This window comes from Hippopotamus amphibius, chromosome 11 (assembly GCF_030028045.1).
Source record: "Hippopotamus amphibius kiboko isolate mHipAmp2 chromosome 11, mHipAmp2.hap2, whole genome shotgun sequence".
Classification (NCBI taxonomy): Eukaryota; Metazoa; Chordata; class Mammalia; order Artiodactyla; family Hippopotamidae; genus Hippopotamus; species Hippopotamus amphibius.
In genome coordinates this window covers 12,483,274-12,498,107 of record NC_080196.1, presented here as the reverse complement: position 1 = coordinate 12,498,107, position 14,834 = coordinate 12,483,274, and the positions used below count along the sequence as shown (strand labels likewise).

At 39.3% G+C, this 14,834-nt stretch overlaps 1 protein-coding gene across 13 annotated transcripts in view; it reads left to right on the top strand.

Moving 5' to 3' along the window:
• ATXN1 (ataxin 1) overlaps window positions 1-14,834 on the top strand; it is a 382,604-nt gene that overhangs the window by 136,217 nt on the left and 231,553 nt on the right. For all 13 annotated transcript variants that reach the window (XM_057700109.1, XM_057700112.1, XM_057700107.1 and 10 more), the window contains one exon: window positions 9,188-9,316. The gene's annotated coding sequence lies outside the window, so the exon portion shown is untranslated. The remainder of the gene's footprint in view (window positions 1-9,187; window positions 9,317-14,834) is intronic.

The window sequence follows — 14,834 nt, the reverse complement described above, 5'->3', positions numbered from 1 at the left end:
ATCATAAATGGCTATGGGGAAGAAAGTTGAAACCATTGACAACAATATTGGCCGAAGCTGACCGGGTTTCACAGATGGTTGCCCTGGTCTCTGTTCCTGTTAGTCAAAGAAGGCAGACTAGTTACTTTCCCAATTAACTTCAGAGTCTGCTATGGTGCTGTCCTGCCATTGTTACCGTTGTGCCAGGAGGAGGTTCTGTTCATTGTATTCTTTGCCCCTCCTCATGCCCTTTATTTGCTAAATCTACACTCAGATCCAGCCAGGTCTGTAGATACATGTGGGAAAAATGTAGAACTGGATGACTTGGACCTCACACTTGGAGTTCAGTACCCTCCAGCTTTGACCTTGATATTTTGAGAGGAAAGAAGTCTTTTCCTCTAAGCCGAAGCCTGGCAAAACTTATTTACAATGATTTAAAAAATTTTTTTTCTATTCTAAAATGAAAGCTCATAAGGCTTTTCTTCATCTATTACAGTTATTTATTTCTGTTTCTCTCTTAATATTGAAGGATGTAAAGAATTCTCTCAACTTGCCATAGTTTTTTTGTAGTTTAAGTTTGTACATGACTTCTTGTTCCAAGTTGGCAGTTGTGGTCCCTGGGACCCTTAGTATTCTAGAACATTCTTTGACACCTTTGATAGCCACCTTGCTTAAGAATTGAATGATTGGAAAATAAAGCCATGTGGAGCCTTCAAATCATTTATCCTCAATCTAAGTGGTTAGTTAATGCCCCATATGAAGGCGGAAAAATAAACGTCTTGGGAAGTGGTTCTCATTTATTATGTTTAGTGACGAACGAAGTATGAACTCACCAGTGTGAGAGAGAGAGGTGTAGGATGTTTATTTCTTTATGAATATTCATAACTTGAGCCAGTAAAATAAAAACACCGGCTTTGGATCACATAGATCTCCTTAATTTTAAAATGATTTAACAGGTTAAAAAATGATGGGGTGTACTGCTGGTAGGCATGTAGATTGGCATAGCCATTTTGGAAAACAATATGGTAGTATTGTATAAGAGTGAGTATTCACATACTCTGTGACCCAACCAATCCATTCCTAGGCCATACCCCCCAGAGAAACTTTCCTTATGTTTATTGCTTCTACTGGAAACAACATTGTTTCTAGTAAAAATAAATAAGTAAAATCAACACTAGAAACTAAAAGTTAAAAAAATCCATTAGCAGAACACTGAAAAATTCACACAAGGGAATATTATACAACAGTGAAAATGAATGACCTACAGCTGCTAGCAGCAACATAGTTAAATCATAGAAGCAACATTGTGTGCAGAAGATCTAGCCAGAGAAATCTACATGCAATAAGATAGAATTGTTTGTAAAGTTAAGAGTCAAGCAAAATTAAATGATATTTTTTAGGGAATGATACATACAGAGTTCAGGATTGTGGTTACCTGTGGAGAAGAGGTGGGGGAGAGCTTAGGGAAGTAGCAGATAGGTAGATGCCTCAATATTGGTAATGTCTTTTTAAAATTTTTTTTTTATTATTTATTTATTTATTGGCTGCATTGGGTCTTTGTTGCTGCACACGGGCTTTCTCTAGTTGCAGTGAGCGGGGACTACTCTTCGTTGCAGAACACAGGCTTCTCACAGCTGTGTCTTCTCTTGTTGTGGAGCTTGGGCTCTAGGCGCACGGGCTTCAGTAGTTGCAGCACGCCGCCTCAATAGTTGTAGCTCACGGGCTCCAGAGCACAGGCTCAGTAGTTGTGGCGCATGGGCTTAGTTGCTCCGGAGCATGTGGGATCTTCCTGGCCCAGGGATCGAACCTGTGTCCCCTGCAGTGGCAGGAGGATTCTTAACCACTGTGCCACCAGGAAAGTCCCAGTAATGTCTTAAATGAAATGGTAGGTGTGTGTTCATTTTATTGTTATGCTTCATAGATTATATACATGTTGGGTGCATTCTTTTGTAGGTTGCAAATTTTGCATAATGCAAATATATTTTTTTGGATTAAAAATGTTTTCCAGCTTTGTTGAGGTGTAGTTGACATTCAGCACTATGTAAGTTTAGGGTGTACAGCACAATGATTTGACTTTCCATGTATTGTGAAATGATTATCACAATGTTTAGTTAACATTCATCATTTCATATACATAGAAAAAGGAAAAAAGAAAAAGAAAAAAAGTATTTTTTCCGAGTGATTAGAACTCAGGATTTATTCTCTTTCATCTATATCATACGGCAGTATTAACTATAGTCACCATGTTTTACATTATTACACTTGTAAAATACAGATATTTTTAAGATGATAACATAAGCCGGAATTTCCACTTGTTGCTTCCACATTCTACCAATTTCATATCATGGTCCCTTTTCATAGTCCCCAGTGTCTTGACATCACACACGAATGGTTAAAAGATGTAATCGGTTGGGGAAATCCTTGGGATCGTTTGGGTGGCTGAGAATATAGGGTGAGGCTGACAGTAACCTTGAAGTGGGATGAGAAAGGAGACACAGAAGTCCCCTACTCCTCTTTCTACGTAATGCGTAGAGAGTCTTGGAGCATGGAGAAAAAGAGAACCCATTACGTAGGGCTTGGCTTGACCTCCTGGGAAATCCATATTTACTGTCCCAATGGTGACGAATGGTTCCGAATGTGGATGATCAGCTTGGATGGCTTCTTAGGAGAAACTTGTTCTTTTGCTGCCCACTGTTCTTTTCTGAGCAGAACATGGCCTTTTGGGTGAGGTGGGGTTTGGCATGTGTATGATGATGTCATAGGTGCCACAGCCAGGCAGATTGTCACGGAGACTCAGTCTTGAAAAATTAAAAGGTGCTATGTGAGAGATCAGTCCATGGGGGATTAAGAATGACAGTAAAAGTGGAAAATGTACGCCAGGATTGGTGTGGTGCTTCTCTGAGTACTGAAGTTCTCTCCTGCTCAGGTGCATTGTCACTCAAGTGCTGGCTGGTCTTGGGAGGGAGAGCAGTCTCCTGGGAATCCTCAGCTTACTCTTGAGCAGCTGCACAGAGTGACGTGCGACGTGCCGGCGTGGTGCAGGTTGAGTCTTCCTCTGGATTTCCATTAAACCAATGTGTGGAATCAATACCCAACGGAACGTTGTCCTGAGAACACCCACAGGCCCCTGTGTAGCTTGGTATTTTTCAGACTAACTCTCAGACAGGAAAATGTGCAGAATGTCTATTTTCTAAAATAGTTTCAACATCTTTTATGTAATGCTGATGCATCTGGAAGTGAAAATGCGAAGAGTTTCATTTCACTAAAAATGGATTTTTTTCTTTAACCTTTAAGTTTAGATCACAATTAGTAACTTTTTCACCATCCTCTTAAGAGTATCAAAATGTAGGTGCTCACTGACACATCGAACCAGTCTTTACTGAGAATATTTATGTGCAAAGGACTGTGCAGTTTGTTATGAAAAATGCAGAGACCTGATGAGTGACTCTAAAGACAGTCTAGAGAGGGAAATGGATCTTTCATTACATGACAGGGTAAATAACAACACATGTGGAAGCATATCACAGAGGAGTTGACACCTGAGCTGAATCTTAAAGGAAGAATAACATTTGAATTAAGAAGGGCATTCCCAATTGAGGCACCAGCATAAATAAGAAGGAATTTTGCCTTGTAAATTTCTGAGATTGCACCAGATTTTATGACACAAACAAGCATCACACTAACAAAATCGATAGGAAATTCAGAGAAAATCTAAGTAACTGACAACTTTTTTTTTTTTTTTTTTTGCTAAATTTGTCCCACTTTTCATCTTAATTATGTTGAAAAGCACACTAGATTTGCATTATGTAAAACTGGTTAATAGTTATGGCCAATGCATAGAATTATAATTCACTTTAAAAGTAGTTTACTATCCTACTGGTAAAACATTTAAGAATTTAGCATTTAAGTAAATTTGGATAATTTAGAGTTTATATAAATTTAGATAAAATAGGAGTTTGGGGTTAACAGATACACATTACTGTATTTAACATAGATAAGCAAGAACCTACTGTATAGCACAGGGAACTGTATTTAGTATCTTGTCATAACCTATAATGGAAAAGAATCTGAAAAATAATGTGTATATATATATGTATATGCGTAGATGAATCCGTTTGCTGTACACCTGAAGTAACACAGCATTGTAAATCCAGTATACTTCAGTAAAATAAGTTAGCATTTTTATAATGTTTCCCCTCTGTAACTCTATTACTTCTCAGAAAATGGTTAAGCCCCAATTAGAAAATGACTTGCGTTGGGTTTTATCATTTATCACAGAGATAAAGATGGACTGAGAACAGAAATCTCAAAGTGCAATGATAGTACTGTATGTTTCAGTAGCACACAGTATATATAAAATACTTCAGTATTTGTTATTTAAATTCAGCCAGTATACAACAGAAAGAGCAATATAAGACTACGTTGTAAGTTTGTTTCATAGAATAAACTATTACCAGTACATTCTGCTCAACTGTGTACTGGTGGCATTTGTAAACAGTTCATTCTTACCTTATTTTTTCCTAAAAAACCTGTTGCAAAATTGTCTTGCTTCTTTCTACCTCTTTGCATAGTCTATTACATTTTAGCAATTCTAAATCAGGATAGCATCTACTAGACAACACATGGAATGTGTTGGCTAATAATTCAAACGTTTTTATGGCATATTCATTAGACAAATATATAATATTTATAAAGTCTGTCCAGTAATGAAAAGAAATCAATGAATATGTATCACCATCTTTTTTTTTTAGCAAAAGAAGTAATTCACAGTAAGCGTTTCTAATTATTTCAGCTAAATATTTATAGCACTTGAATGATAATATTTGTTGTTTGTGTCGTTTAGATTTTATAGATAATTTTTGGACAGAAATACTTCTTTCCTGTTGAAGCGTCTGTGCCTCTACACATACATTGCAGGTTACTTGGAACAATAATTTGCCCTTCAGCTGTAGTGAATAAAACTCTCCTTTATCCTTCGTTTGCTGAGGGCCTCTCTGATCACGTTCTTGTGGCCTTACAGAGATACGAATACTAATTAATGTTTTATTAGGAAAAAATGTTGGCAAATAAAACTGTTAAGTTTGAAGCATGAATTATAAATTCAACTTGGTTGCCTGAATGAGAATGTTTATAGAGTGCTTCCATCGTGCTGAGGTCTGTTCTAAGTATTTTACTTACAGGGACTTCCCTGGTGGTCCACTGGTTAAGACTCTGCGCTTCCACGGCAGGGATTACGGGTTCGATCCCTGGTCAGGGACTAAGATCTTGCATGCTGTGTGGCCAAAAAACATTTTTTTTAAACTTATATATACTTATATATGTGTGTGTGTGTATACACACACACACACCCACACACACACACATAATATATACTTATTTATATTATTATACGAGGTGAGTCAAAAATTATCTGCACTCTGGCTGTAGGATTTACTTTAATTAACTTTTAGAAAAAGCAAATTCATCATTTTTCGACATAATCTCCTTGCTTTTCAATACTTTGTCCATCTGTCAACAAGCTTTCGTATTCCCTCATTAAAAAATGTTATAGGCTGAGCCGCGAGCCATGAATGCACCGCTGTCTTCACTTCTTCATCAGAAGTGAATCCGGCTCCTTCTTGATGGCTAACACTTGTGCCACCTTCCTTGAACGTCTCTATCCATTCATACGCACTTCTTCGCGACAAAACACTTTCTCCATACTGCGCACAAAGTCTTCGATAAATAATAGCACAGGTACACCCTCAGACCACAAAAAACGAATCACTGCACGCTGCTCTTCTTTCATGCAGATCACAAGTGGGGCATCCACTTTTGCTGACACTGCAGTTACAAATGAACTGATGTAACACGTTCACACCTGCACAGCAGTGACTGGGGAGACAGTAGCCTTGAACGGAAAGCACTGATAAGACAGTGTGGCCAACAGAAGTTTTAATATAACTGGAGTGCAGTTAATTTTTGACTCACCCTTGTATATATGATAATATATACACGTATACATTACTTGAATATAAATATTTTACACACGTATGCTTATATATTATTATATGCATATAATAATACACATATATTTATATATATTATCTGATTTTCCCAATTACTGTGTGAGGTGGGTGGTGTTATCCCCATTTTACAGGTGAATTTGTAACCTTTCTGCCTCACAACATTTAATAATAATTTAAGTATACTCTATTCATAATATATTGGTATTTTAAATATGCAACTCTGTAGCTTTACACATATCTCATACATATGTATAAACTTTCTTTTGTGCATTCAACAAATATTTATTGACTATTTATGTGCCAAGCTGCTGTGCTAAATCCTGGGGAGAGTGGGATGAGGCGGTACTCACCCCCTCTTGCCTTTAAGGGATTTAACAATGTACTGGGAGAGATGAACTTGCCTAAGACACGAGTACAAGAAAATATGATAATTGCTTTAATAGGAGTAGGTATAGGGTGATGTAGAAAAATGGGGAAAGAGGACATCAGCTCCCCAGAAGGTTTAAGAGAGGTCTTCAGAGAACATCAGCCCTAGCTCTGAGACTTGAAGGGTGAGTCTGAGTTTGAAAAGATGATCAGAGGGAAAAATGCAGAGAGAACAGAATAAACCAGGGGTGTGGGCAGGAGCTGGAGCCAGGCAGGCTTGGTCGGGGGGCTACAGGGATTCAGAGGGGCTGAGTGCCAAGTGCAGCTGGAGGAGGGCCACCGAGGCTGGGGTCAGATCACAAGGAGCCTGGCCTGCTGTTCTAAGGAGGGCAGACCTCGTGCTCTGTGTGTTGAAAAGCCATTAGCAGGTTAATTCAACAAACATTCATTAAATTATGATAAGGGGTGCCCTTCTCCCCTCCCTCCTCATCTCATTTATTCATTCAGCAGATTTTTAGTGAGTGCCTCTAACGTGCCCAGCACTGTGTTGAAAACACTGAGCATAAAAGCATAGGCAGTAACTTACACAGTTCTGCCTCCCTGGAACTTATTAATTAGTGGGGGAAACAAGCATTCATCAACGAATTTAACAACAACAAAAAAATGTAAAATTACAAAGGTGACCAGTATAACAAGGGAGAGAGTGATTTTGTATAAGCATGTAGTAGGGAGTAGTGACCTGGCCGAGGAGGTCAGGAAAGGCTTCCCTGAGGAGAAGAGGACTGAGCTGAAGGAGGAAACAGTACAAGGTCATTTGGTAAAGAAGGTGGGTGATTCGGGGAGAAGTCTTAGCAAGGAGGAGATCATGTGCAAAGGCCCTGAGGCCTAGAAGAGCAAGGTACTTTTCAGGAATGAAAGATAAGCCAGAGAAGCTGCTTGTAGGCTGGAAAAGAATGCAAGGGCTGGACCACACTGGGCCCTGGGAGCCATGGTCAGAATCCAGGCTCAGTGGAAAGCCATTCCAGTGCTTTAGGCAGGTGCTGAGGATGGGCTGTAAGAGAAGGGTCTATAGGGTGGCAGGAGTGGAAGCAGGGAGACCAGTTGGGAGGTCAGTGGAATAGTCCAGATGAGTCGTGATGATGGGCAGCCCAGAGTAGAGGTGGTGGTCAGGGGAGAAGGGGAACGGTGTGTGCTCGTGGCAGACTCAGTGACTGGATGGTTGGGTGTGGGGCATAGTTTGGAAAAGGAAGATGTCAGGGGATGTTGGTGCCGTTGCTGAGCTAGGGAAACATAGGCGAGGGCAGAACCACTCTGCTCGGATTTCCGGAAAACATCAGGGGGAGGTGAAGGAAGACATCAAAAGGAATTGCGATTGGAGGTTGCCCTTGCAGAATTAGTAGGCATTTTCTAGTTGGCAGGGAGGGGAAAGGCATGCTCATCAGAGGGAGTGGCAGGTTCAAAGGCACAGAGGCATAACCAGAATAGTGCAAACAACTAAACTGCATACATACACGGGTACAAGAGGGATACTCATGCGTGACCCATAAATAACGGTTGGTGTCTTGATACGCTCATGTCTGTTTTGTGCGCAGTCCTCCTAAGACCTATAGTAGGTACAATTTGTAAATATGTTAAAATGTTTGTGTTTTTTTTTATTCCATAGACATAATATGTAGAAATTCTTCTCCTTATTTCCATATTTTAAATTAGGGATTCACATACAGCTCTTGATTGTATTATCTGCCTTCTTTCTAATAAAATTTAGCCATTTGGGTAGGACTTGGATTTTAGGTTTTTCTTTAGTGTTTTGGCGTCTGGATTTGGGATTAATCGACATTTGAAATTCACTGAAATAACTATAAATTTACTCCTGATGGAAATATGAACATGTTGATTTCAATTTAGCTTGGGAACTAAAATCAAAGGACAATCAAATCTAAAAAGAGTTAGTAATGCTAAGATTTAGGTGACATATTGATTCTGGGGAAAAATAAGGCGATGTTGAATTAACATTTAACTTTTTTATAGTGAGTACAAGAGTGTTGATAATCAGATCAATTTTGGAGGTGTGATATAGCACTGGAATTAATGAGCATGGCTTGCATGAAAGATAGTGGCTTAAATACTGCCTTTAACGTCTGCTAGCCCTGCAAATGCCCAGCTTTCTTGTCAATAACAGAATAATGATTACTAGCTACCTCACAGGGTGCGGTGGTGTGGGCTATTGTATGTAAAGTATTCCCACCGTGCCAGGAACATAGTCCGTGTTCCATAAATGTCTGTGGTGACTTTGACTATCACTGATACCGTGCGTCACCTGAGTCATTCAACAGAGAGGCACGTACAGTTTCGAAAGTGAAAGTCAGGCTGTTATGGTAAATACATGTACTGAACGTGCTTACCTCTGTGGCTAGAAAGAATCTTAGAAAGCATCAGATTCAGTAATGTCTCTGACATTTTGTGGAGAACTAACTGTTTTTCATTTCCCTGAAGTTTTGGGATCAATAGGCAGAGAAGGAGGGGAAGGAATAGGATGATGTTGCTGGTGGTTGTTCCTAAGGTCAAGAGATGGGGTGGGAACCAGCCCCTGGGTATCATCCTCAGAGATGAGGTCCTGCTATGTGTCTGCTTGCTGAGTTTTGGGCATTCTGAATTAAGAACTCTGTGTGTGTGTGTGTGTGTGTGTGTGTGTGTGTGTGTGTGTGACAGAGACAGAGACAGATAGGGAGAGAGATTATGCAAGTATGTTTCTCTTTTCTGAGAATTCAGCTAATGTGAATGAAGACCACAGAAAACTGCCTAACTCAGTCGGAATATTGCTTTTATAATTACAGGTCTAGGCATTTTATATTGAGTTTCTCTACTGCCTCCCCTCCTGCTCAAGCAAAATCTGTGTGAAAAGATCTGCTGGGAAGGACCTGACTGCTTATGATTCCCCATTGTGATGAAAGCACATGGTACAGGTAAATATCTCCGAAATCTTTGATGGTAAAGTCTTTAAGATAGTGGTGGGGATGTTTACATGTCTATTCTTGCACACACGCACACACACAAACAACATAAACATACATCTATAGATTCATGAGTTTTCCACCTATTTAGTTTTTCCGTCTCTTTATGAAATGGAACCCTTGCTTTTTTGTGGGAAAGAGATTAACTTCTCTTTATTTTGAAATCACTGCCTTTGATGATGACAAGGCATTGTTAAGAAAGGGATAACTCTGATGATTGTGTTTATAAATTCAGCTAGAGAGACTACCATCAGATGGTAGTAGGGAACAATACCATATATGCTGTCACCTAACCTTTTTCTTCCTCGTAACAGTGCAGTAATGAACATCTTTTCATAGCAAGGTATTTATTTACAATATGATTTTAATGATTATATAGTATACCATTGAATAGATATCCTAAAATACATTTAATTGATCCGCTCTAATTGGACATTTAAGTTGTCTCTAATTTTTTTGTTTTTATGCTACCAAGAATGTTCTTATGCCTTCATGTTAGTTGCTGTTATTAATGGCTTCCTTGGGATAGTTCCTTAGCAGTAAATTGCTGAATTTAAGAGTTTTCAAGTTTTAAGACTCTTGGTACTTGTTGCCAAATTACTTTCCAATAAAGTCATACCAGTTTATATTTCCAGAGGCTCAGGGTATGTGAGACCTACCTTCCATACAGTTTTGCCAGTGCTGAGAATTTTGAAAACAAAGAGTCTTTGCCAGTTGGTTCTGAGAAACGGTGTCTCCATGTGTCCCTTTATTGTGTGTGGGGTGACGGGGGGGTGCATTTATTTGTAAATCATACTGTTTTGAAGACCCTTTCTTTTGTAGAGAGTAGCATGCTTGAAACTTACCAATAGTTGACATTTGAGAAATAATACTAAGTTAAGAAGCATGGAAGGGTCCTAGACAGCCATGAGATCACTGGATAGCAATAATGTTTCAATGGAAAACATAATTTTTTATTTTTTAATAAGAATAAAAAGGTATTTAATAAACAGCAGCCATCATTAAACGTGGATCTGAAGTTGTACGGCTCATTACTTACTATATATGTTGTGTGTGTGTGTATAAATGTGTGTATGCACATGCACATATGTGTATATGTATAATGATACATACATGTATGTGTGTCTGTTTATATACACATACATATACCCATCCAACATGGAGAGTGGGATGACATATAATTATGGTAGTACCGTGTGATCCAGGGGCTGTAGATTACAGTTGATAAGACGGCAGGCTCCAGACTGCCTGGGCTCAGATTCCAGCTCTGCTATTTTCTTCACGTGTGACGTTGGTCAAGTTACTATACAGCTCAATGTCTAAGTTTATAAAATTTAGAGAATACTACTACCCATCTCATAGGCTGTTGTTGCAAGCAACTGTATGTGAAATCATTTAAAAGTCCTATTCCCAAAGAGTATTTAATGCTGTGAGAAAATCGTCATGATCGAAGTAAAAAAAATCAAAGTATGACACTAACCGTAGTATAATCCCATTTTCGAAAAACCGTTTTTTCCCTTCTTTCTTTGTTTCATCCTCCTCTGGGATCCAAAAAAGGTATAATATATTTCTGAATGGCTTTTATTAGAATTAAGGGAGTGATCCCAATTCTGGAGAAACTGGCTGACTGACATCTGCAAGGCAGAGACCCATATGCCACAGAGCTATGAAGTCACAACTGTCTGTGACCCCTGGCCAGGGGGTCCCTTGGAGCAGCTCTTATGTGAGAACAGAGCCTCATCCCCACCCCGGGCTGCCTTGCTCCTGAGATACAGCTAGGACCTTGGGTCAGGCCAGCTTCCTGGCCTCTTGGAGCTGCGCTGAATCTCTAACCGTCCAGCTCCACATACGAGCTGCCGTGCTAGGCTCACCTTACTCTCCCAGTACTAAATAAGCTTCCTTTCACTATATAAATGCAAGAGAAGATAGAATCAGAGACCCCACCCCCACCCCCACCTCTTAATAAGTATATACTTTATCCTACAAAAGCACAAAAGGGAAAACTGTGGGGATGCAAGTCCCCCAACCCTTGAGCCACATTATAGGGTTGAAATGTACAAAGAAAAAGAGTCAGAGTGTGATTTGGCATTAAGGACACAAACCCAAGGCGACTTGTCTGGCTTCAGCTGACGCTTTTCACTGGAGACTCTGCAAGTCTTGTGTATGTGCATTTGCTTTGGCCCAAATTTCCAGTCTAATTTGAACAGCTCTGTATTTTTCAGTAAAGGAGGAACATCTGAATTCCTAATTAAGACAGTTTAGCTTAAGAATTCCTCTTTAGAGGGCCATAAATTATCCTCCTCGAAATGGTTATGAGGACACATAAGAAAATGAAACTTGTTTTTATGCATGTACATATGTTATTTCAACAAAATTAATAAGTTCATGCAGGGAGAGAGGACAGCGAATGTGTCTGCAAATATAGGTCAGGAAAAGAGTGCACCATGTTCTGCCAGACTCCCGTGTACGGAGGTGGAGAGGCCGAGCGTCTCGGTAGTAAGGCCGGTGATAACACTACCATATGGGATGTTTGGTATGTGGATAGCACTTCAGTTCCTCCCCAACCACAGAATCAATAGGGACTCAAACAGAGGAAGAAAGGATTCTCTTGCTGTGCATCGCTGGCTGGTGTGCAGAAATGCAGACACGTTGATTATTAGGGGCTTACCAGGATGAAATTTCTCTAGGGAGACAGAAGACTGGGGAGTATTTAACCACATGTCACAGCAGTTCTGGGTTGTCTCCATAACCAAACCATTTTTGCAATCATGTGGGAAACTTCTCTGCAAGACTAGGCCAAATCATTGTTGAGAACTCAATTCACAGAGTCCCAGAAGGCCTTTGGGGTGCCCTCAGGCTTTGCCAGTACAGAATGAGAGCACAAATTTTGAATTGGAAGAAACTGAGATGATGTCTTTAAATTCTGATCTCATTTAGTCATTCATCCCTCATTTATTCATTCAGCAAATATCTCTTTGGGGGCTGCAGAGTTCTAAGCACTGGAGGTATGGAGGATGGGATAAGGTAGACACAGGGCCTGCCCTGATGGAGCTTATTCTGAAGGGGATACCATCAATAGCATCAAAACCTGGTTTGGGTGAAGAGAGGAGAGGATCTGGACCATTCTAAAAGGAGGCTTAGAGTGCATTTGAAATGAGGGACTGGAGAAACCAGTGGAGAAAGACCTGTTGATCTGGATGGCATAGGCAGAGAACCGGAGGATAGGAACTAGCAGTGACATCGTGGTTATTGACAGCAGGACCAGGTTGGGAAATGAAGAAGGTACCGAGAGAAGATAAGTGTAATCCTTGGCTTGGATGCACAATTGTCAGAGCCTGTAAAAATCGTGCAACCATCGATCTCTCAATTTAGGTAATAGAAATAATGCTTGCTGTTGATAATCGGTCTCAACGAATTGTGAAATAGGTATGTTTTACTTTATGACTATATAAACATGTGAGACAGGAAAGTGCATGGCTCATGGTATAGGGTGTTACTTTCTTTTTTTTCTTTTTTTCTTTTTTCTTTTTTTTTTTAAGGGTGGTACTTTCTTTTTCCAACCACCACCCAAAGGAAGCATTGAAGTGATGGCTTCACCAGAACACGTTGACCTTACGCAAACGTTGGCTAACTACATCCCTGTTCTTACCTTACCCACCATCCTTCACGTTAGAGAGTGAGATTGATTATATAACTAATTTTCCCTTCTGTGGGCAAGCACAGTTAACTTTATTCAGTTAACTATAAACAGATTTAACTTCTGGATGGAGATAGTCTCCAGTTGTCACCTCTTGGCCTCTTTAGTGTTTTGGTACCCTTCCACGCAGCTTGTTTGTGGGATGGTGGTTCTTCTTACCTTCCTCCCTCCATTCCTGGGTGCTTTTAGTGGTCTCGTAAATAATAAAATCCACTTAGAGATGTATTTTATCTCCTTGACCTTCAACATGGGTTTGGTAAAGGCTGCATTTTTGGTTTTGGATTTACTACCATTGAGGGAACCTCTTTCTCTGTATTATACCTCCCTAGTCAACGGCTTTATTCTAGGGCTCAAACTTCTACCATGTATTTTACTCAAATTCTTTTCCTTTCGTTGACAAGCCCAGTTCCTTTAGTTTAGTTGTCTGTCCCACTCCCTAACCCAACCCACTCAAGCCCCCAACACAAACACTGGGATTTGCAATTCACATTTCCATGGTTAAAAAAACCCTATTGATACTCGTTAAATGTTTAAAATAGAGATATTCTCCAAAATTATCTGTTAGCATAAATATGTTCTCTTTTCCACTCTAGTTCCTTCAGTCTGAAGGTAGTCTCCCTAACTCATAGCTAGTTTGAAGGAAGGTATTATTTTGAGATATTTAATAATGTTTTTCATGGCAAAATGAAAAATGTGCAGACAAAGACTCCAGGGTACATAGTGTTTTCTATGCAGGCATAGGTTTTCAAAACTATTTTGGAGTGTATTCGAGTATCTAAAATAATTTACCAGACTTCAGTATAAAGCATTTTATTCTTTGAAAAGTCTTATAAATAATATAATTTACTGTGTCAGTGTGCAAACATTCACATAATTCTTTTACCTTTTATGAAATGAGGTAGAATATTTTGTCATCTGACAGTGAAATACATGAGAAAATGGTTAATACCAAAGCCTCGTTTTTTTTTTTTTTTTTTCTTCTTCTTTCTTTCCACGTTGGGACGCTAAAGCAGAAAGCTGCAGAGATTCCCTCCCTCCTGATACACTAATGCTGCTCTCAGTGTTGGCAAACTGTACTATTCAAACTGTGAGTGATGACTAGACGTAGAAATATCAGTGTCAGTATTCTGTGGTACTTTTCAAATTACTCTCTTTTTTTCCCTTAGAATTTATCAAATGAGATGAAGCATTTAAATATGTTTTCTAAATTCTAGAATATTACCTGTTAAAGCCTTTGGTGTTATCGTATTTAGAGGTGGAAGGGAACGTGAAGATCATTTAGTCCCCTTTCCCCACCCCCCCAACTCAAGACCCCCTCACATATCATTAGCGCCTTTCATTTTGCCAGGGTTCAGATAGCGCGTCATTGATTGTTCATTGATTATTGAAAGAACCATTATCATTGTAAGATTTAGAAACAATATATAGAAATTCTTGCGAGTAATATACTTTTTTATTTGAGTTAGCAAGGAACAAGAGAGTTATGCCTTTGGACGCCAAGGGGTATCAAGAAGGATTATCTCTAGATTAAATGAGATGTCACTGATATTTGTTTAGATTTTCACTATTTGAGTAAAATTTGGGAAGTTTGTTTCCATGACTTGGCAATTTCCTCTGCTTCCTGTTTTCTCTTTGGAAGTCTTCTTTCTTCTCTCTCTTTCCTTTTTCTTGTCTTTAAAGTTAGGACAACAGGTCACTGTGAGGATTATATGCATATCGACTTTTAGAACAGTTCCTGGCCTGGCACATGGCTAAAGCATCTGCTACTACTAA